At 37.7% G+C, this 24,802-nt stretch overlaps 1 long non-coding RNA gene across 1 annotated transcript; it reads right to left on the minus strand.

Annotated features, from left to right (window-relative positions):
* Positions 1 to 1,971: 1,971 nt before the first annotated feature.
* Positions 1,972 to 21,851, minus strand: LOC118164081. The gene is made up of 3 exons (XR_004749330.1): positions 21,569 to 21,851; positions 18,668 to 18,744; positions 1,972 to 2,055 (listed from the first exon to the last, which is right to left on the minus strand). It is a non-coding gene; the product is annotated as an uncharacterized LOC118164081 (long non-coding RNA).
* Positions 21,852 to 24,802: the final 2,951 nt, after the last annotated feature.

Below are 24,802 nucleotides of genomic sequence, written 5' to 3' on the forward strand. Positions count from 1 at the left end.
ATGCAAGATTTGCCCCAAGATTTTTGGCAGAAGATGTTTGAATGTTACTATACATCCATAAAAAGACCAAAATCCACTCTCTGAAGTAACCCCTATTGTAAAAAAAAAAAAAAAAAAAAAAAAAAAAAAAAAAAAAACAGGTCAATGGCTGTCATAGTCTGATATTAACACTAACATATGTAAATCAATTATTTCTACTCACCTTGAAACTTCTTAACTGTTGGTAACTGATATGCCCTTTCTCAAAACACATTTTACAAAAAGTATTTGTCGCTGAAGTTTTAATAATTGTATTTCTGATATGTGTTGATATGTGTTAAGTTACCAGTTCTGTTACAATAACCCAGAGGTTAGGCACTGTAATCACTTTTCTGAAGAATTTATACTGGCCAGGTCTCTGCCCCGAAAATATTTACATGCATGACTTCAGTAAAAGTATTCACATAAACAAAATTATTCATGTGTACAAATGTTCCAGACTTTAGCTAAAAAGATGATAGCACTGAGTAAAAAAAAAACATTGGTATTGTCCACAACACACTGAAGATAAACAAGGCGGTCAGGCAGTGATCTGTCTTAAATTTTTATGAAATGGTTTATGCCAAATAAATTTCCTCTGACTTCATAAATGCAAAATGAGTTATTTCCAGGCCTCACACATCTAGCAGATACTTATGTTAGGTTGTAGTAATTTACATCACTAAAAAGATATCAAGATCGGGCCCTTGTAATGGTAAGGATTTCAACAAATACCATTATAAAGTTTTTAGCTTCCTTTAAATTGCATTTTGCTGCTTGTGTATTGAAGGAACAAGACTGCAACAGTAATGAAAAAGATTTACAGCCTAGTTTGATTTACAGAGCCTCATGCTTACACAGAAACCAAAAATATCCACTGAGCCTCACCTGAACACATGAACAATTTTTACTCAATGAAATAAGCTTACGTTGCTTAACAGCAATACTAATCTGCGTAAAGGATATGTTCCAAAGAGATAATGTGAATTAACCCTGAAAACATGCTTAAACTCCAGATCCCATTATTGTTGTGCATCCCCAAGGGACTGTAACATTAGCCCTTGTATACCATAAATCCAAGAAAAATTCAGTATAATTGAAAGATATCACAATTTCAAACTGTTCCAAATGTTATCCTGTTTAACATCTGTTACATTAAAGAGAAATAGAAGAAGATGGATAGGAAAAATATTCAACAGGGACTAGATTCACAACAGATATGCACACTACTTGATTAAATCTTTCGTTTTGAACTATTTTTCAAGCATAAAACATACCAAGCAACAAGTAAACTGGAGAATTATTACACTAAATTCTGACCAAGTAAAACTAACAACTCAGTAATTCTCATTTTCCCACTTTATACCTGGACAGCAACCATCTGAACTGTAATATAATCAATATTTATCTTTAGACAGAAAGAAGAAATGTGGATATCTTTCTGTAGAAACGATCAGTGAAAGTACTGCCACAGACAGGGACAATACTGAGCAAACAGCCAGAAGGTAAGCTAAGACATCAAATAAAACCAAATTCTTTCCATTAGAAAAAAAATGTTTTCACTGACATGACTAAGTTATTCATGTTTGTTTCTGCACTTTATCAGTCTTTCTTTTCTCTCTCCCCACCCAACAATAGCAGATATATATAGTTTTTTTCCTTTCCTCGTTATAAGATAAAATGAAAGCCTCTTTGAAAAAAGCCTCTTTTTTTTTTTTTTTTTCTTTTTCTTTTTCTTTCAGGAGCTTTCATGTTGCTGCCTGGGCACTGTATGTTTTCTCCTTTGTGTGGTCTGTGTGTAGGCTATGTACCTGAATCTGCCCCAAACAAAAATTATGCCTGAAGCTAAATATAGAAAGCAATTTGTGCCTCATCTACCTGTCAGAACCACATATTGTTTATATTCATTGAAAAAGAGGAAAACCTGTTGCTAGCTACTGGACAATAGACAAAACTGTCTCCCTAGGCGGTAAGTCGCTGGATAGCCTCCTTCTCCAAAGGCACTCACTGAGAAGTCTCCTTTCTTTGGAGCTCTCCCTGAGGTGGAATTCACAGAGCTCTCATTAATGAGCATTAGCATTGGGTGTACACACAAATTTCACACAGGAAGGGAAAAAGCAGTGAGCCAGTCCTTCAGTTAATGTAAACTGCCAGGTTTTTTTTGGTTGGTTAGTTGCTTGCTTTGCTTTGCGTTACTTTTTACAAGCCTTGTGGCATTAGGCTGAACACCAATGCTGGGTTATGACAGGTCAGAGGGGACAAATGCTTGGTCACTTTCACTCATCCAAGCTGCTGTTTTAATCTCGCCAAATTGCATCTGCACTGGAAAAGTGTTTTTCAAGTTCAAACTGGACCACCTTATTAAACAGCATCAAGGCTACGTTAATAAGGATTCTGATGAGTATAAATTTCTTTCAGAGTTTTTGACCAACACTCTTTGCCCATACAATCCGATAAATATCAGAATAACTATCAATAGAAGAAAATGAAACCTATCTAAAGAATATGCAAATTCCACGCAAATTTCAACCAGGGAGATTTACTTCCATTACAACCAATTCATATGGTGTTGAGAGCATTTTACCCCTTCATTATTTCATGTTACCAAGCTGCTGGGTGATCTATGTTGTTTGAAAGTCTCATTTCATGGCTGAACAAAAGCCATCACAGCCACTTTCCATAACTGATTCAGAAAACCTGTTATTGCTTATTACAGATGGAGTTCAAATAGACATGAATGATCGAGTCTATTTCAGCTGTTTACCGGCATACTACCAATTACATTATGAAATAATAGAGGAAAATGTTTCTAATTTTCTCTTAATTGAAGGAAAATTACAGTTGTGCTACAGGTAAGAATAAACCACCAAACCTCAATTATATTAATTAACCTATGTAATTTAGGCCAACTGAACATAACTCTTTGCGATTTTTCTACATTTATATACTGGACATGTAATATGCTGGTTAATTGTGATGAGGTAGAACTATTAATTATAAATGCAAACAGAACAGAGTTCAAAAGAGTGAGCTTAGAACCTCTTCATTTGTTTGTTATTATTGGCTGGCCATCACACATCAGCTTTATGAAGAAATACCCCCAGACTGGAACGTGCTGTCATCTTGCAGTCAGCTACAGTATAAATTACATCCCAAACCATTCTTCCGTCTGACAGTCAGAGCAGAGCCTTCTCCAGCTTGAGCCTTCGCCAGCAAATCTCTGAAAGTGGTGTCAGGCAGCGGATTTAGCACAGTCACACAATAATGCTGAGTAACTCCGATTCTCACGGGTAATAATTTCTGCTGCTGTCACTTCTCAGCCATTACATCTTCTGAGGAAGTTGCCTTCTTTGCTAGCTTAAACTTTCTTTGCTGTACCACCTCTGTCTTCAAAGTTTGCTCGTCAACTTCCCAGAATAAAACAAACTATCCAAATGAGTTCCTTTGGGGAAGGAACAATAGCCTCTCTCTCTCTGTGACTTTAAAAATACTTCTGCCTTCTTTTCATTTCTTCTCTTTAGGCAGGAATCAAATTATTTTTATTTATTTATTTATTTAGAATCATGCATCCAAATCTTCAAAAGGAAGCATTTTTAAATAGAGCTTCTGATGTCATTTCAACACCCACTGCCTTCTTTCCCTTAGGGCCTCACCATTTTCCTCATTTCCTCTAGAGCTACTTCCCTGTTTCTATGCTTGTTTCCTTCAAACACCTTCTCATCTTTTCAGTTTTTTTAAACGAACAAACAAAAAAATCCTATTTAAAATATTTGGGAATGAAATAGTGATAAAATTCATTGCTGGATAGTAAGGATACGCAGCTTTGGCATGACAGCAAATCTATTCCCCTAGCTTTAAATTCCAGACAATCTAACTCCTTGAGGAATCTTTCTGATGAGTTCAGGAGACATTACATCTTCATAGCTTGACTTGGACAACTTACAGACATGCACGAGGCATGATTCTAAACTACAACACATTTTATTGTTCTTTCTGGCGTACGTTTAGAGTAGTCAACAGCAGTATTCATATTCTATCTACCATTTGTTTTCCTTTGCAATTACAAAGTTAATCTCCATACATTACCAAGGTAAACCAAATCAATGTACCGCTTTTTTTAAGACTTCTTATTCAGTGCCAAGAGAGATGATAATGAAGACTCAAACTGCCCTGTGTGCCCGTACAGGCACACCTCTATGGAGGAAGGAAGGAAGGTAGGGAAGAATGACAGCTCACAGATGTCTGATGCTTACCATCAGGTGTGGCATACCTTCTGAAACCAAGCGCTCTGAGAGGCCATTTCCAGACAACAGGTAGTTACAGATTTCGTTTTTATTTGACTGGTAACTTAAGACATTGTGAAATCTATAAATTCTTGTACCTTCATGATTAGGTAAGACAACTCCATATTACATAAACTTTTACATGACACTCATTCTACATAGTCTGCCAACATTTATGCTCTCAGACCAATTAAGTCTTCAAACCCTAAGCATTAGCATCTGAGTCATTTAAAATAAGGACATATAGGCACCAGAATCCCACATAAGGGGAAATAGAAGCCAAGGAAGAAGCAGTTATAAGAAGCTTTTTTTCAGCTCTGAAAACACTAAGTCATGCTCTGCAGACTACTGAAATGACTTTCCTTTCCCAACTAGCCTATGTAATGCCTCTGCAACACGGGCAAACCACAGATAGGCTTTTCTGTAAGAGCTCCTTTTTTTTTGTGACAGCCCAAGTGTTGTGCCACTTTGAGATTTGATCAGGGGACATTCTCTCTCATTTGCAGTGTGCTCAGTTAATTGCCTATTTGAAGAACAGATCACATTTCTTTGGACTGAGATTCAAACTGGCAAAAAGCTTATTACAGCCTATTAACAAATGTAATGTTTTCCGTTAAAAAGTTTTCCCACACATCAGGATACCACTCAGCTCCAAGAAACATGCCATGCAAAGTTCTCTCAAATATTTCAGATGTTCTAAGCCAAAAAACTGCAGATTGAATTTACACCCCAGTAAAGGTAGGTTTCTCTTTCCCATCCCACATGTTTTCAGCTGCCAAAGCACTTTTATAAAACCAACACTGGGGCAATTTTTTCCCCATAAACACCCCAGTAAGAATACTCAATTAAATAATCTCTTTCACCACAGTGTAGCGGCCTAACCATGCTGCGCTCATGGGAGAAGTTGACAGCTGCATATGTTCGGGGATTCCACTTATTTTGAAAAAAAAAAAAAAAAAGCCCTAATCTTCTCAGCTTCTTCAGATTTATAAAGCTTGCTTGCAATGAAAGGAATTTCCTTTCCTGCCTTAAATCAAGTCTTATTGCCTTACTGAAATAAGCTATGCTGTTAATATGGTCAGTTTTTCTCAAATTATAAGGTACTGTTTGTTTTTTCTTTTCCTATGTAGACAGACAGCAGTATTCTCAGTTCATGAACCTTTCTCATTCTTCTTCAACACTCCAGAACTGAAATATTGACCCAACACGCTTCCTGCAAACATGGTGACATCGCTGTGCCAAGCTCTCTGCAAACATGGGGCATCAGGGAACTTACTCCTTAAGTTTTTCCTTGAAGTTGGAATTACATGACAAGCATGAAGGATGAACTAAAAAATTGCATTTCAACCTTATCAACAAAAAAGATGCACATTTTTCATATTCTAGATTAAGAATATCTGGAAATCTGAAGCCTTCCAAAAATGCAGAGGCTGGCCTAAAACAATGTAGAAAATATGAGGTTTTGCAGTCTCTTCTCTGAATTCTACACAGCATGTTTGAGTGTGCCCAGATGCAGCTGCTTAGAGAGGAGCCAGGCAGTCATGACGTCTGCAGAAACTGTGTCCAGAGCCTGGTAGTGACAACAAGTGAAGACCTCCATGTCTTGTTACAGCCTTGGGGATGAACAGCACTGGGGCAATTTTTTCCCATAGACACCACAGCAGGAATTCTCACTTGTTAACTGAGCGATCTTCTTGTTACTTATTGGTCTCACATGGTAACAGTGCAAGAACAGAGCACAAACCCTATAGATAAAGACTAATCATCTAAAAAGATACCATGCTAATTTTCCCCATGAAATGTAACAGCTACAGAAAATCCATTTACAGCTTGTCAAGGATGGATGAAAGAAAGAAAGAAAAATTACAAAGGAGCTAATTCTTCATTTTTTTTTCCTGTTTAGTCATTAGTCAGAGCCCATTAGACCCAGTCCCCTAATAAGGACAGAAGAGCCCTGCAGATATAATCATAGAATCATAGAATCATAGAATATCCTGAGTTGGAAGGGACCCTTAAGGATCATCAAGTCCAACTCTTGACACCGCACAGGTCTACCCAAAAGTTCAGACCATGTGACTAAGTGCACAGTCCAATCTCTTCTTAAATTCAGACAGGCTCGGTGCAGTGACAACTTCCCTGGGGAGCCTGTTCCAGTGTGCAACCACCCTCTCTGTGAAGAACCCCCTCCTGATGTCAAGCCTAAATTTCCCCTGCCTCAGCTTAACCCCGTTCCCGCGGGTCCTGTCACTGGTGTTAATGGAGAAAAGGTCTCCAATGGGGAATCTGAATGTGAGGAGACCCCTTGCAGCAGCCTGTGCACTACCACCTGCCTACCACCACCTTACTGTTGATAATGCTTCATCACTGTGAATATCTTCGATCAAAGATCTTGAGCCAGCTGTGCCCTCTTGGTTTGTCTTGCAACGTGTCACTGCAGCAGTACAAATATAGCCAGTCCATTACTCTCAGATTGTCTGACTAAGCAGTTTTTGGCTGAGTAAATACTGTTATTTCACTACTGGGACCAAATTTTTATTTCAGATATAATCTTGCAGTCATAGAATTTCCTAGCTAGGGCTACACCTCTAAAAATCCAAGGGCAGATTTGGCCATTAAAGGGCAAACAGCTCAAAAAGGAATCCACAACTGAGCTTTTTTTTTTTTTTTTTTTTTTTTTTTTTTTTTTTTTTTTTTTTTTTTCATCCAGAGAGTTAATAAAGAGCTGACAGGGCACAAAAATATGGACAGAAAGCAAAATGTTAAGGATACTATAGGACCAGATTCTATTCTCAGTAAAGCATTCATTAAATAGAGAAATTCTGTACTTTACTAAATGTAGTACTAAAACTCCTTGTCTTTTCAAGAGTATGGAGAGCTATTTATTAACCCTGAATCAGGTGTTCCTGGTTAATAGTCTATATAACAGTAATTCCACATGCTGTAATTTTAATAAAATATTGACTGTTCTGTTGGATCATACTCCATAACTTGACCCTGGCTTTTATTTACTAGTTATGAAATACCAGAGTCGAGTCTTAAAAACAACAACAACAACAAAACTTCCTGATAAAATACATTAACTGCAGAAAAGTTGCCTCTTAGGGTAGTAAATCAGATGCCAAAAAGTACCTTTTTGTGTGCATGGAAATAATGTGGCAACTTCTTGCATGCTGAGTACACCTATCTCCCTCTTTACATTCCGTGCACACTCAGCTCTATACTGCATGAGCTGGTTTTGTTTGCAGATGACAGGGTTTCTCAGCAACATAAGAATGTGAAGCAGAAACAGCATGTGTCACTAAGAACAAAGCAAAAGTCAGTCTTGGTTTCCTTTCACAATCTGGTATTTTTCCTTTCATGTATTTCCCTTGCTATGCTTTTTGCCTACAGATTACCCAACAATTTTCAGAGCTTGTCTCAGGTCCGCTTCTGCTGCATACATAAAATATGCCCCAAAAGAAAAGGGGAAAGAAAGGTCATAAATATAAGTACATAGATGAAATAGTTCTGAACATGCACCTACATAATATATAAAACAGACCTAGATCCTATTCTGTAACATTGGGAAAATCTCAGACCTGATGTGTTTTTATGTCTATTGATAAGTAGAATCTTCTTAGCCTAAAGTTAATATTCATCCCACATGAGTATTACGGGTGTTTCAGAATAATCACACTGATTTCATATGGACCAAGAGTAGGTTAAAAAATGGCTTTAAATATCAACTTTGAGTTTCTGGGAATTCATATGCTAGAAAGACATTTAAACTTTTTTTTTTTTTTAATATATCTTTATATATATATATTAAATGTTTATGTCATGGAGTAGAATAATTTGTCTCTGGCCACATTTGTCTGCAAGTAACATTCCTCAGTACTGATGTCACCATATTAATTAGCCTTTAAATGAAGCCCCTGTCACTGAGAGCTGCTTTTTCAGTGTCACTGAAATTAATTATCTTTTGCATCAAGCGCCAAACTGATGGGCAATGAGGTGAATTACAAATAAATTGTCCAATATAGCCAACACCAAAGTGCTCTGTCATTTACGCAGTCCATCTTTATCCTGGTAGAAGTAGGAAAAAAAGCAGCCTTAAGACTCATCATTTTTGGCAGGGTCCAGCAAGCTATCTAAACTGCATTCACTTACCAGCTCTAGCTTTGCAGAAGTTAAAATGAAGAGCAAAGCAGCACCACCAACTCCTCGCTGCTCAGATTTGCCCCCTAACGGTTTATGTCAGGGAAGGAACGAAACTTGTTGCTGGACGTGCTTTTACAGAAACAGTGCAAAAGAAGGAAAGAAGCCATGTCTGTTTCACTATCCCCAGCAGGCTTATGTCCTGCATACCGTCAATGCAGTCCTGAATATTTATATCGCTACCAGTCAACAGACTGTGTTCTTTCACAAACTGCCAGCCAAAGTGATTTCTCACAGCCAAGCAGCTGCTATTCTTCTCTGTCCTTTCCAAGGGCTCAGCCTCACAGTCGCTAGATAGAAAAGGTTAGGTTAAACAAGGGGAAAATTTACAAGTTCTTCTTAAGACCCAAAACAAACACACAGACACATTCATACGCAGTTACAAGGACCAAGGGCACAAGAATCAAGCAATTTTTCAGATTCAAGGTATTTTGGAAGAGGAGTTGTATTAGAAGACTCCATAAAAGTATCACTAACATATTGGTAACTAAGTTTGTGCAGAGGGTGTTTTGAGCATCACAGCAGAAAGAGAGGTGATATCTAGTTGGCTGCAAGCCTGTCAGCTTCAAGAGATCAAACACTCTGCGTAACAGAGGAGGTGATGGATTTCAGGGCAGTACAGGAACTATAACTCAGTACTTCCAGCACAGCGGATGTCACCCTGACTGTAGATCTAACATATTCACTGCATGACTAAGGAAACCGGGATGGAAATTCTCTCTGTAAGCATCATTCCTCTATTTTGTCATCTCTTAAACTACCATGTAGCCAGATGGGGTAAGTGCTGAAGTTTTAAATCTGAAGACTTTGTCTCACCCTTTCTTAGCAGGATGTGGGGTATATAAAAATTTAATAGTAAAACTTGAAGGAGTTATCTTGTAAATAGAGTCACAGACCTATTCTCTTGGCTAATTCAGGCTACTTACAGCATAGAGCAAAAATCAAGTTCTCAGAACAGTTTGTTTCCAAAACTTCCATTTAATTGAGGTAAATCACTTAACTAGGATGGTTCAATTTTATTTTCATAAACTTAGGATTTTTTTATGGAATTTAATTATGATTTGCCGAAGCAGGATTCTCCTTAGTAATACCAAATACAACTCGTTGGATGTTAATTTTTAACACCCCCCAGGCTGTCCATGTTTTTTTTTGTTTTTTTTTGTTTTGTTTTGTTTTGTTTTGTTTTCAGTGAAATAGATTCAAGGACATTATCAAAGAAAACAGATAAGTTTCATTTCATAAGATTCATTTTCCTGGTCTTTAACATGGTCCACAGACTTAACGACAGTGGCATTTTCATAGGAGTTCAGCTCCAAGGTGAAAACAGCATCATGTTTCAAATGTGATCTTTAAAAAATTGAGATTATTATATATATATATACATATTCTTCTTGTTCCCTGGATATCCAAAAAGGCATCATTTCAATAAAACAGAATGACTAACCTGAAGACTTTGAAATGCTTGCACAATATAGTTCAGAAAAATCTCTCTGTAGTTCCATTAAAAATAAAAAAGACTGAAAAATACCACTCCTAGAATCTTTGTACTGATCAAGACTTGCTCCAGCTGGTCACACAGATTTACCCCTGCAGGCCAGCATTTATTTCTGCCACACTAGTGCAACCTCCTCTTCCCAGAGGCAACAGAAAGCTTCCTAGAAGACTGAAGGCTCACAGACACTTCTGCACTACGTGTCCCAGGACTCAGAGGCCATGTGTCCGACATTCAAAACATTTCCATGTCTGCTACAGCAAGCTGCAGTGCAGGTACTGCCAGATAACATCACTGCCGTGTTCTGTTATTACAGGAGTTTCGTTCCTGTATGGTGTTTAATTTTTTGTCTATCACCATCTGTTGTGAGGCACAATATTTTCTAAACGTCATGCCCAGTCCAGGCCTATGATGGACTACTCTGGCAGCATGCATATGTATTGCCCATAAGCTACACTGCTATATGGGTATCTCAGCTCTCTCTGCCTGGAACAAAAATCAGAAAAAATACTAAGGAAAATATATAAGTTTGGTGTGTATTTTATCATTTGTTGTTGTCTTTCCTTCCTTCCTTCCTTCCTTCCTTCCTTCCTTCCTTCCTTCCTTCTTTTCTTTTCTTTTCTTTTCTTTTCTTTTCTTTTCTTTTCTTTTTTCTTTTCTTTTCTTTTCTTTTCTTTTCTTTTCCTTTCTTTTCTTTTCTTTTTTCTTCTCTTCTCTTTTATTTCTTTTGATGATAGTAAGTTAGTGGTCTTGGAATAAGCCTTTCAGACATGTTTTTGACCAAAATTAGTAAAAACACCTACTAATAGTAAAAACACCTACTAACCATAGAAAAAATTGTGAGCCCTTTTCAAAGGTGCTAAAAAGAGAAGTCTAAAAGATAAATCTTACTTTGTTCCAGCTTCTGAAGCAAGAGGCAGGATGTGAATGAGTTCCACTTACTCCAGACACTGCTAGATAATGCATGACTGCATTCATCCATCCACCTTGTAGCATTCCCAGGGGTTGCAAAGACTCAGGAAACAAAAACTGCTGCAAGTGCCAGCACAGACCCAGAGGCTCTGCCTCAGAACAAGACAGCTCTCTAAAGCCTGGTGTTTCTTTACTTGAGAAGCACTCTCATGCATGAGGGCTAGTTATTACAGAAACTCTTAAAAGGACACACAGACCTTAACAGAATTGGAAACTGTTCAAAAAAGTATGGAAGCTGTAAATGTGCTTTGGCCAACTTAACTTCAGAGTGGCTGGTTAAATATAAAAATAAAATACAAAACAGCCATATTCCAACATTAAAGTTTGTCCAGCTCCCTGTATCTTCTAACATAGGCAGCATTGCAGTTTTAGGCTTCTGGTTCTTCTGTGCAGGGGAAAGCTCTTATTCTGGTGATACTGAAATGGAGACCAGTTTCTGCAGGCAAAAGGGGAAGAAAGCTGCAGTCACATGCAGTGTCACACAGATGAAGTCATACACTGGCATAACAGCAAGTGTTGTCGGTTGTCAAAGGCCATCTGTAGCCAGCAGACTTAAACTGTCATCCTGGAAAAAGATGCAAACAAGCCTAATGGGAGATTGTATTATCCTCTTTCTGGCATTCAATCAAATGAAGCTTGTTCCCTGACCAGATATAGAAAACAAAGGGCCTCATTCCTTTATTTTCTTTTTAAAAAGAAAATCATTATTTTTCAGCAGTTGATATATTTTCAAAATGACAGGAAAAATAGGAACACCCAAAGAGAATTCCATAACTGAAGGGTCACTTGTCAACCGTGGGTTGCGTGTAACTCATTTGCTGCTGCAGGGAGAAAGGGATTGCTCCACTGTTTGCTCTGCAGAACAGACTCACAGACTTTTGATTTGAATCATTTATGGGTTGGCTATGTAAGTAATTTGACACTGCTTGTGTGCTTTCTCTCTTCTGGGGGAAGGGGGAAGAAGTTATTTTTATGGTGCCAAACACTGTGGAAACTGCTGGAAAAACATACTAAATAAGAGATCCATTACTTGGAGCAGGAAATGGACACACACTTGGAGATGATGCATTAAGCATTCCTGACAAAGAGTAGCAATGGCTCCCTGTACACTGTGTGTAACCTCCTACAGGTGTCAGATCTCCAAATCAACCTGCAACTGAAGACAGGAGATGTGCTGGGGAAGAGGTACACATTCTGATGCATGCAGGCCCCAGTAATGTAAGAGGGGAAGTATTTCTATTCTCTGTTCTAGGAGGCAAAGATAAATGTTCTTGTTTGGTTGGTTCTGGTGCAGACAGGGTCCAAAGAAGAAGAGTACTGAGAAGTGAAAAATGAGTCTTGGGATCTGTGCCTGGTACTGATGCAAATGAAGGTGAAACTATACAAACAGTAACACAATCAGACCATTCATCATTCCTTCATTAGTGGCTTTTCTTTGCAACAGCCCCTAAAAAAAAAAAAACCTTTCCTTTTTTAATGAACAACCAAGAGGATTGAAAAGAAAGCCTAATTGGTGAGTGTGCAATATGCACACTGTTTGTAAGACCATTTGTTAATGCAAATAAGATAGCCCTGAACCATAGGTGGTATTAGTGTAATTCGATTTGCACAGACTCCATTAGATGGAAACTTACTGAGTATTGATATGAATCTCAGCTTACGGCAAAACAGTTGCCGCTACAAACAGAAATGCTTCCAGCAATGGTGCTAAGCAGATACAAGCTCTGCACTCCAGATACAATCAAAGACCTGTTATCTTGCTCAGATTTACAGGAAAGGTCAGATTTCCATAATACATGCACTACAAACATGCTGGTCTTGTTTACTCATACACAATTACAATTACACTCAATTACTATTACAGTGAAAAAATGATAAAATTGTTTTAAAATACTTCATGTTCCTTTCACAGAATAAAAGTCTTTCATGTTCTATTCACTTGGATGATTGAATGAGTAAGGTTGTGTTTATATACATATGCATTATAGTCTGGGCTCACAGAATCCAACATTGCCACACCAGCCTGTCACTCCCCATTAAAAAAACTTGACTGCAGCTGCTAAATAAACCTTTCAGTCAAAATTTTCCATGTTATTGGCTGAACATTTTGGAGAACATTTCAGCAAGAAATGATTCAGCTGTTTCCAAGAAATAAGTTGGAGAGAAAAATACATTGTTATGACTATATTACAAAAATAACTCTTCAGAGGTTTTTTTTGTTTGTTTGTTTGTTTGTTTGTTTTTGTTTTTGAGGGGACAGGTGGGTGGGCTTTTTTTGTTTGTGATTGTTGCTGTTGGTTTTGTTGTTAATCCCGAAGAGCATGTAAGTGGTAAGGTGTGCACCTTGCTATCCCTGAAAGAAAATGTTCTTACAATCCTCAGAAAAATTCCACTTGTTAGATTTTCTAGAACTTGAAGCTACTAAACATTTGGAGATCCCAATGCCTTCTACAACTCTGTATGTAATCAGACTGCAGGCACTGCCCACCTGCAGAAAGCGAGCTCCAGGGACTCAGAAGGACTTCCATCTGTAACTGCCGAACCCAGATGTTAGAAGGCCAGACACAAACTGAGGGCAAGAACTCCCCTGTCCTGCTCACAGCAACCTTTTCCTCAGCACACAGTCAGCCTGGAGAAGGTAGCAGCTTCCTTCAGAGTGCACACAGAACACAAGGGTTGACACAAGGACATCATAAAGAAAATAAGCAGAATGGGAAAAAATGTCTTGCCTGCACAGTAACGGATAGCTGATTCTCCTAAAGACCCTTCTCATTGCATGAAGAAGTGGGATCAAGTAAAATTAATAGTCCAAAAAGAAAGCACAAAAATACTGATAATCCATAAGTGATGTGACAGACTGTTTCAGGAAAAACAAAACAAAACAAACAAACAAACAAAAAACAGCAACAGAAATATCATTTAAGTCTGTAAAGGCATAAGGAAGAACAAAAGAAACCCAAGATAAAAGAGGATTACGCCTTTGGAAACAGACCAGCCATCAATGATTCTTTGGATTTAAGGTCAACTTAGATACTGGCTGCACTGCAGAAATCGTAGCTGAATAGATTAGAATAAATGCAGATTTCAGCATTGTGGTGCCTGAGCCTGAATACTTGCCAGCCTAGTCCTTGATTTGACTTATGCTTAACTCTAGTCTAAGTCTGAAATAACATTTCTTCACATCATGGCTGATCAATAAGGATATTTATGTATTGCCCTCTTAAAAAATATACAGTCTAAATACTCGATTGACAGTAGGAGATGCATGAATTTGCAGAAGAAAGCTGAATTTGAACATATGATACACTATTAACTTATGCAATGTGTACCTGGATAGGTACAACATAGCTGGCAACACAGATATGCATATGGTTCCCCTAGGATCCAGAATCAAGTATCAGCAAAATAAAAAGGTAGATATCTGGAAGGTAAAAAAATATTAAAAAAAAAAAAAAAAAAAAAAAAAAAAAAAAAAAAAAAAGGTTATATCTGGAGGTCATCTGAAACATAAAACCGGAGTAGCTATATAAAGATGACCAGGTCCAAAAAGTTGTTCTTCCAAAATATCTTTTCTGTTTGGAAGTAATTAACTCCTTTCAATCAAGTGCTGGGGATACAGAACAACAGGAATCAAAGTTTTAATCTTAAAAAACACAAGCCCTAAGCAAAAGAAATAGGGCCATGTATATTTTGTCTGGAGGATCTGCTCACCACCTTGCAGAGTGTGGCAGGTACACAGTGATCCAAGGCCACCAAAACCACATCTCAATAATCCCATATTTCTTTCTAGATGTAAACTATTCTCAACTTCAAAAGTTATGAGATTTATTTCAAGTTTAATTATTTTTTAAGGTAAGCTTACCCACATTTTGTAGATTATTTAGAAGCAAGTTTTCAGAAGGAAAATAAAAAAGGTCACACGAAAAAGCAATGAGTGTTTCTGACAGGCATTTCAAACTTAAAGAACATTTACAGAGAAATCTGTGAGAGGAGAACATGGCCATGTTTACTCTTTGAATTAAGAGGAAATGCTAAAGCCATATGCAAACACAACCGGATTTAAAACTGGATACCTAATTAAACCCCATAGATTAGATCAGGAGAATTAAAAATACTTTATTTCCCTCATTCATCATTCCCAGGAGCTTAGTTCAGTAGTCCATTAGTACCAAAGCAGAGTTACTGCTATTTTGGTGCAATTTCAACATCTTTGGAGCAATTTCAACATCTTTCAGTACAATTTCAACATCAGTGTAGAAGGAGAATGGATACAAGACACAATCCTCTTAGTATGCTTTCTTGCCTAGCTGCTGATTCTGGTGCAGCCCTTAGATATTTAAAGACTACAATAACTACTGGCTCCTCCTAGCATTTGTTATTCACAACTGATAAAGCTTTTCCTACAGCACTTGTAACATTTTCACTAAACAGGGAAAACCAGAACTAGATCCTTACCAAAGCCTAAAATACAATGTATAGAGACCAAAACCAGTTTTAAATGAGCCCAGCTTGTTTGGCTCAGACTGGGCAGCACTCCAGCTACAGCAGTTCTGAAGGGAGTCTGCCATGGACTAATTTTCCCTGTTTCTTGACAATCTAGTTTAAGGACAGGTTGGATACCTCTAAGTTACACTGTAATCTCCAGTGGAGGCATGTCCTGAGGGAGAAAAACAGCGACTTGCCAAAGATCAGTCATAAGTCTAGAGTTATCAGGACCATGCCATCTGGCTTACATTACCCCTTGATTTACTTTTGCTTTTAAAACAGTCTTTTCAGATACTGTGGCTCAAAAATTAGTGAAAGCACAGCAGCAGAAGTACACCAGTTTCTGTAGACTCACTGTGGCCAGACATCAGCAGTTCTTAATTCTGCATCCTTAAAAGTGAAAAGAAACTTAGTTATTCTTCAAAAGCCCTTGTGAAGGAACAAATGAGTTCTGACGGATAATTTTTGTCACTAATACATGTCTGAAGAGCTCCTAGACACTGGCCAACATGATCTATCTGCAAGCAAGATGTCCTTCAGGATGGACATTAGTCTGCAAGAAGATATCTATTTTAAAGCAAAGACATGAGATGACAGACATACTGATGCACTGAAAAGGAAGGGAAAGAGAGAATATCATTTCATGTGACTAAGAGCTTGCTGTATGTGCTGGTTATCCAACACGGCAACAGGAAGGCCTAATAACTCAGGTGCAGCATGAGATATTTCTGGAAACCAAAATATCTTCGTGTACTCCAGTTCCCTATTTCCCTGGATGAGGGAAATTATTCTTACTACACAAAATTCAGGAACAAAAGCATGAGCCATAGTCTTTCTATATTCATGACTTTCTTTTTCTTTTTCTTTCTTTCTTTCTTTCTTTCTTTCTTTCTTTCTTTCTTTCTTTCTTTCTTTCTTTCTTTCTTTCTTTCTTTCTTTCTTTCTTTCTTTTCTTTCTTTCTATCACATTGGTGTAAGTGGAATTTCCATTAATGAGCAAAATGAAAGGTTTTCTATTCTGTCAAGTCTGCCACCAGTGATGTCAAATACACAGACACAACTATCCAGAAGATATGCTGGACATCAAGACTGAAAGAAAATCCTCCTTATTTCTAGCCTATAGAACTAGAACTGAACTTTATAAATTAAGCCTACAATGGGATTCACACAGACCTTCAAACTTAAAACAGCTACTAGATGAGGAAAGTTGAGCCAAACTGGAACTTCTCTTTTAGGTCCACCGGTCTGCCTGAAGATATCTGCTCTGCACACGCCTAGTACTATCCTAGCCTGAAATGTGGTAATTCAAAAAGAAGTATGAACAACTCCAAAGACCGCAGTCACATCAATTGAGAGTGGGTCTTCTAGTCTGGGTGAGTGAATTCAACACCTGCCAACACCAACCTTGCTCAAAGGTATAACTGCAGCAGCAATTAATGAAACTGCCATGTCTCTTTTCCTCATATCCAACTTTTACATTAAAGACTAGTAGTAGTTGGTTATATTACTTGTGAATGAAAATGAGTATAATCCAAATGAGTAAAAAGCAGCAGAATTTCAAACCAATTCCCATTTATAGGTACTCTCTTTTATAAACTGCAAGTTAAATGAATCACAGACAATTAGTTTGTGGCGATATAGTGAATTATGGAGAGATTGAAAGAGAAGAGTCCAATATCTACCTGTTTATTTTGACCAAACAGTTTGCCAAAAGAAGGCAATGCATTTTTTAGCCTATGTACAATGTCAAGCACAGTGGTGTTTGGCACCTTAGCTAGGTGTTCTTATTCTGTCATAAGAAGGATTAAGAAATACTTCTGTTAGAGCAATGCTGTCTCAGTGCTAGGGAAAATTTATTCTTCCACCTTCTTCTAAGATAGGTGCAATTATTATTCTAATTTTACACAGGGGAGAATGGCGACAGAGAAAAATCAGGTCATTTAATTAGCATCCACACAAAATTTGACAGCATAGTCCCAGGTTAAAACTTCATTCTCTAAGCAAATATATTTACTCATCATTTATCTTTGTGTTTATGCCAGGAGACATGAGCAGTTCAAGAGATATGTTTACAAATTGCTGCTTCTCTGAATTCAAGGCTCCACTGACTGCAAACTGGTGCACCCAAACTGATGCACTACAAAGCTATGGCAGCCAGAGGTTCTAAATTGTAAATATATTTTAAACAATGGCATTTTCAGTCACAAGTAATATCACTAACTCCCCTGGGTCACAGCTTTATAAAGATAGTCCAAGTAACGTTCACATCCACTGACTTCAGAGGGAAAACACACTTAGCACCTCAGGGTGTCACATCTGTAAATGAGATTTCATTTTCTCCAGCATCAAATCAAGACTGGTATTTACTGCAGACAGCTATTGCAAGGGTTGCATAATGTTAGCAGAGTGCTGGGAGCATTAATGTGCCTACTAACATTAAATATGTGACAGATGTACCTGCAGAGAACTCATTAATTCTAATTCTGATTCCTGTTAGTCTAGAAATATTAGCATATAATTGTTGGTTTCTAAAATATTCTGGCAAACTTTTTTTAACTGAAAAACTGTGTCAGCATTTATTTTGGAATATCAGATGAAGTCTGTTCTCTTGTATGCCCCTCAAGTAATGTGTTAGGTTAACCTCAGTTACCTAACAGGAAATGTTAGAGCTTCAGCAAGAATGCTTTCTGCAAGCCTTCAGGTAGGAGCTGTGAAATTTCTTCTCACTAAAACTAAGAAGGAAGCCTTAATTGTGACAAGAAAATTCATAATGAACCCAAATCAACACACACGATACACAGACTATAACATTAATACACGTATTTTAAGATGGCATTGCAGTGCTCATCATGGAGCAAAAGGCTGAGTGAAGAAGCAGCCAGCAGCAGCAGGCTGTAAATGTGCTGCTAGCCGTATCTGCAGTCTGACAGAAAGAAATCCAGAGGAATTTGCATATCTTCTTTTCTTAAAAAGTATGCTAGTTTAACTAACACTGATTTTCTCTCTTCTGTTGTATTCTTTTTCCTAGAAGTCTCAAGATCTGTTCATTCTACACAAAATCAAAGCCTGAAAGTAATATTAAACTAAGTAGCTGGGTACAAAGCCCAGCAAAAATGCATCCATCTTAGCAATAGGAAGGGGTCACATGCACAAACACTGCACCCCAGTGAGAATGGGAAACATTGTTCTGCATAATAGCACATGGGGACCAGAAATTTACTGTATGCTTACCCTAACTGTAGTTTTGGGGACAAAGTCTGCTCAAGCTGCCTCTTTAGTGTCTGGTGACTGGAAAGCCTGACAAAGGACAACGTCATTTAAGCAGAAAGATATCAAAGACATAAGAGCAGCAGTGTCTCTGCAAATACTGCATAAGAACACCAACTGTGTATGAGAAGCCAAACTATGAAAAAGAAACATAGCTTCAACTCTTTCATAGTATTTCAAACACAGACCTGCAGCAATTAGTGCCCCAGACAATAATAAAGTTGGAAGTAAACACAGTAGCCCATAGATCTTTGCAGGAAATAAGCTGTTTAATTAATTAATTAATTTGAAAGGAAGCTAAAGAGAAGGGAAATGCATGAAATAAATGGGTGGGAATGTAAACGCTTGCACAGCATGGCATCACAAGCATGGACAAAGCACTGTAGAAATCATGATGTGTTTTTGCTCAGCTATTTCCCACAGTATGTGATTACATGATGAAAAGCTGTATAATAACCATGTACGCAGGAGGATAGACTAAAATTACATAGGCAAATTGGGGGAAATTTCCCTCTCTGTTTACTCATGCATACTTTGTTTCTGTTTTTTTTTTTTAAAATATATTTTTAATATATTTTTTTATTTTTTTATTTCATTGTTCTGTTAATCTAGAACATAGGTCTGTTTTACCAGAGGCCAGGGTTGTTGTCACTGTTTATGGAATAATATTACAAAATACTATTCAGCAGAATGCCTCTTCTAGATAGAATAAAAGCATCTGCTACTCAAAGCAGGAGTTTCTTCTAAGTATGTACCGTGAGTTGCAACACTGCATTAGTTGCTGAGATGTTTTGCTGTTTCAAGTTTTTCTTTAATTCCTACTACATGTTCTCAGACTACACATCTACCTTTTTTTTTTTTTTTTTTCTTGGTTGCTTTTTTGAATGAGTACAGTGTGGTGTTTTACCATGAATGAGAGTTCACTGTCTAAGCTTTTCATGCAGATTACTACCTATTTTGCATTCTGCAGTTTCGTAGAAACTCAGAGTCCCAACTGAGTAGGGTAGGTCTTTGAGATCCATTTCTAAGCAATACAGTAAATCTTATGCCTCTAACAATACTTTTACTTTGGGTCACTAAATTTGGCTTCTTGACTAGCATCTGTGGAAAACAAACAAACAAACCACAGCATTTTATGTGAAACAATTCATGGTGCATAAGCACGTAGCATGTTGCACTCCTGAATGCTGAGTAGGGAAGCAAACCTTCTGAAAGGATAACACATCATTGCATTAAAATGTAGCACAGATCAAAAGAGCACAAACAGGATAAAATAGACAAAAAGGCTAGTAAAGAGTCAGTTAGTTTGACAGCAGCTATGAAATAAATGTCAATGATATACACCAATGCTACACTTCCAATTCAATGCAGAATTTAACAAAATAGCTTCCAGGGATGGGGTTGTGGATGCTCCATCCCTGGAGATATTCAAGGCCAGGCTGGATGCGGCTCTGGGCAGCCTGCTGTAGTGGTTGGCAACCCTGCCCAGAGCAGCAGGGTTGAAACTAGATGATCTGTAAGGTCCTTTTCAAGCCAGGTCATTCTATGGTTCTATGATTCTATGAACAGTGATACAGATTTATGCTACATATTAAGCATATATAAATAGTTAATATATTACATATTATATATAATACAGTAAGGACATCTTTTTAGCGATTTATGTTCCATATACTGTCTGGAAATTTATCTGTAGGACTAACAAAGGGTATGTATGCTACTCCATTACAGTAAAGCTATTAGTATAAATGGGACCAGCTCCTAGTGTCACAGACAGCATAATGCTGAAAGGTTTAATAGGCTTTTTGGCAGGAGATAGACAGAATAGATTCAGCTGCTACCACTGAGACACTGTCATTTTGCCCTTTGTTACTAGTGGTCTTATCATTCCCCACAGAAACTTAAGTGCTGAACAGTGCCTGCTGCCAGTCTATCAGTTTCTCGGGAGGCAGTACTACAACAGCCCTACTTCCCAAAGATAAATTGATTTCTCAGGAATATTTGTGATCTGTTGCTGTTCTTAGGGTACTAATTAACATGTAATAATTAGATGTGCTGACTAGTCTCCTTGCCCAACATTTAGAAAGCATACAATAATAACTGAACATAAAGCATATACATGTCATGGCCTCACCTCTTTATGGTATTCCCCTTGAATTCAACTATAATGTTCTCAAGCAATCAGGCAGAGAACATTGCCCTAGAGAATAAATTGCCTAAAATTCAAATGGTGTATCTCAACAAGTTGGAATTACACAAGAGTTTGAGTATCATTTTATGGGTCACCGTTTTATTTCCAGTCCTATTGACATTTTAAGGCACCTGGGATACATCAGGAAAGGACATCTGAATAGAATTGTGAAGACACATGTGCTTTTCCAAATCTGAAAAAAACCCTGGCAGATTTCTTTTTGTTGTTTTTTGTTTGTTTGTTTGTTTTTGTTCTTGTTTTTCTTTTCTTTTCTTTTATTTCTTTTCTTTTCTTTTCTTTTCTTTTACTTTATTTTATTTTATTCTTTTTTTTTTTTCTTTTTTCATTCTTCACACTTAGTAGGCCACAGCACTATTCCCGGAGTTCTCTACTCCCTCAGGAATGCTTATTTAATCCATTTTAATCCCTCTCTGTTTCACCTGAGTGCTGAGAGCAAGAGAAGCAAGCTCTCAATTCTAAGCATCCCATCTTATTCTCTCCAATATTTATGAGAGGAAAAAGAAAATGTTTGAACATATGTTGCAAAGCATGACTAAGCAAGAAATCTCATTCCTGACATACCATCCCAATTACACCCACCCAAGCAATTATTTATTTGTAATTAACTAGCCTTCTGCAAGGCTTTATAAGGGTTTTATTTACTGTATCCATTTATTTCAGACAAGTCACTGTGTTTAAAGTGAAGCTGCGTCTGGAACGAGGGATTTTTCCCTCCTGCCATGGCCATTCCTCTCTGGAATCCTGCAGTGCTGCTCTTCCTCTGTCACCAGTACTGCAGACACTTCTTCCCACAACCAACCTCCAGACAGTTTCAGTTCTCACACAAAGCAACGGGTGTTGTCAATTTGATGCATTACTTGCTGTTTTACAAATTCATTTAGGAAGGCTTACTATGTCGAGCTTCTTGTGTATCGAGGCGATACACAAAAGGCAAAGATTGCAGGTCCCACTGACCCTGCTCTCTGCTCTCAACATTCGTGGGTGCCATCTGCTGGCATGTATTAGTTGTCAACATCTATAATGACATAAATGCCAGGTCAGGGCTGAATGCTTTCTGTACGTGTTTTATCTTCTTCCGGAGAATTCTGGCAGTATGTTCCCCCACAACTTCCTGCAAAGGTCTGGGACGCAGACCTTTCTAGCTTTCCCTCACCCCCACAGGTGGCAGCTAAAGGTGCTACAAAAGCCCACCCAGCAGAGGACAAAGCTCTCTCACCGCTGGAGAAACTCCAGGCAGCACCTTGGCCTCTCATTACAAGCCTGGAGCCTGCAGCCAACCGCCCTGCCTCTTATTCCCTTGCTCTGGAAAAAACATTCTGCAATGCCAGTCTCCATGTTCGGAGAGTTTCCCTTACACCAACAGCAAATCATCACAGCAGCTGAATGGGACTTTTTGTCCATGCTACCAAAATTGTAACATATTCTATTTATACTGCTGTTGTTAAGCTACTGTATGTCTGACACATTTAGACAACAGTTGATCCTAAGCCACAAAATGACTTGGTCTTGACTATGAAAATGGCTCTAAGCCTGAGGTCATTCTGACAAGCAGTGAAAACTATGATTCACCTTCTTAGTAAGAGCTAAAAGCGTCTATTTGCCAAGATCTGGACTCAAAACCATGAATCCGCATTTTCTTACAATTAAGAAGCACATGGACATGAGATTTCCTTTCACGCCTATTCCTAGTTTACACATACAGTCAGCGGCACCTGACACTTCTAGAAAGAACAAACTGTTGCTTGTACAGGTCTCTGTCAGGCAAAAAAAAACAGCAAAATAAATACCTCTAAGAGTGTGGTATTCCCAGTAAGCTCCAGAAAAGTAAGGCATTATTCATGTGTGACAAACAGAATCTAAATTTATGAATGTATGAATCAGGAAGGGGATTTCCAGAAGCATTTTAGAATGAGAAGACCATTTAGTTGGCCCTCCTCAGACAAAACTTCTGCCACACGTAGGCTCTGGAATGAGGAAGAAATTCGGTTCTGACATTCTATGCCAATGACACGAAACTCAATTTGGAAACATTAGCTAATGAAAAATACAAAGACGTTCCCACACCCACAGCTACAAAGACAAATTAAGTATACTCGCTGCATGGAAATTAGAAGTATTTTTAATAGCTGGGCACAGCAGAAGCAAGTCTAAAACTATTGAAGGATTATACCCTTCCAAATATGTTTTTTGCCCAAGGATTAGCTCTAACAATAACTTAAACCACCACTGTAAGTTTCTCAATGTAAAGAGGATTTAGACATGCAACTAATGAGGGATGTCTAAATCCTGATTCAGAAGAATATTTATGCCCATACTTGGTGCTGAAGGAAAATTCTGAATATAACCTCCCTATTCAGATATTCCATGAGCAGCTGCCAGTTCCTGATTGCACTTGATCCCAGCCTAGAATACAACTGTTGGGACTCAAATTCATGCAATGTTACTTGTCTATGAGTCTAATTTAAGAAACGGACCTACTGCAAATGCAGGGCAAGCAATACTTTCATAGCAGTACAATGGTTCAGCTATGCATGACACTGCCCTGTGATTCTGCATCACCCACGTTACACACATAAGACATTTACTAAACCAGCAGTCTTCTGCCCAATCCAGTTTCAAATATCCCAAAGGACAGAACTATCATCTCCCATGGACAACACTTATAATAGCTATAATAGTTAGTTATAATAGTTACTCTGCTAAGAACTACCACCTTATAATTAGCATTTTTTTAAAAAAAATTTTCAATCCTTTTCATTATTGATTTAACTGTAAACAATTCCATTCATTCTTTGGGTTTCTATATCTCTTTTTATTAAAAAACTCAGAAAGAAGGAAGTATGTTCCTAAGTAAGGAATACTCAAAACAAAAATAAATAACAAGAAGGAAAAAAATAAAATAAATAAAAAATAAATAAAAAATAAAAAACAGGGCTCCCCTCTTCCAAGTATTTGTTACACCATTCTTTGAAAGCACCTACAGGAATTCAAAATAAAACACAAAAGCTATACAACCATCTGTTGAAGGGCCAGTGGGTGACAGTCTCTTTCTGCCTGTCTTCTGACATACCTTCAACATATTTCAGAATTTGTGGTTGCTTTCTCAAACATTTCCCACCATTTACACAGAAACATGTACTTTTCTTTTCTTTTTTTTTTTTTTTTTTCCTTCCAGCTCAAAGATTTTCTGTGCTTCCTTAAATTCTTGTATCTTTTATCCTCCCTAAGGATCTCTCCCTTTTTGTTTTTCTCCCATATGAAAGCTTGGAAATTATATTAAAATTTGCCCTTATCTTTCCTCCTTCCTCACTTTGGTCTGTCTCCTCTTTCATCTTCCCTTCCTGTGCAGCTTTTACTTCTCTATATGCAATATAAACTCCCTCTCCACTCTTCCTTTTCTTGAGCCACTCATTCTTTCACTGGCCAAAAAGGTAACTAACCAAAAAATCAAAAGCAACTATTTATGTACCCGATTACGTGAAACCTGCATTTTTTATGGAATAATCTCTCACATTCCTGGTACAAGTTTGCAGCTTTCCATCAAAACCTGGATGCTCTGCCATAAGACATGAAACACCAAGTAATTGCCTTAGATTTGCGGCACAATCACCACCTCTCACCGTTTCTCATCTCCTGTTCTTTCCGTAGCACTCTCACTTCAGAGCTTTCCAAAACTGGCTATGAAAACAAACAGGTGGACCCAAACAATGAATGCATTCAATGAAACTAAGAAGAAAAATCTAGGCTTCAATGACTGCAATGCAACTTAAAAAAAAAAAAAAAAAAGTTTCCTTTTGCTACGTACTGTCAGACAATGTAAAGCTTTAGTAAAGCTTTTCTTTCTCTTTCTTTCTTTCTTTCTTTCTTTCTTTCTTT

The sequence above is a fragment of the Oxyura jamaicensis genome, chromosome 3 (genome assembly GCF_011077185.1).
Source record: "Oxyura jamaicensis isolate SHBP4307 breed ruddy duck chromosome 3, BPBGC_Ojam_1.0, whole genome shotgun sequence".
Classification (NCBI taxonomy): Eukaryota; Metazoa; Chordata; class Aves; order Anseriformes; family Anatidae; genus Oxyura; species Oxyura jamaicensis.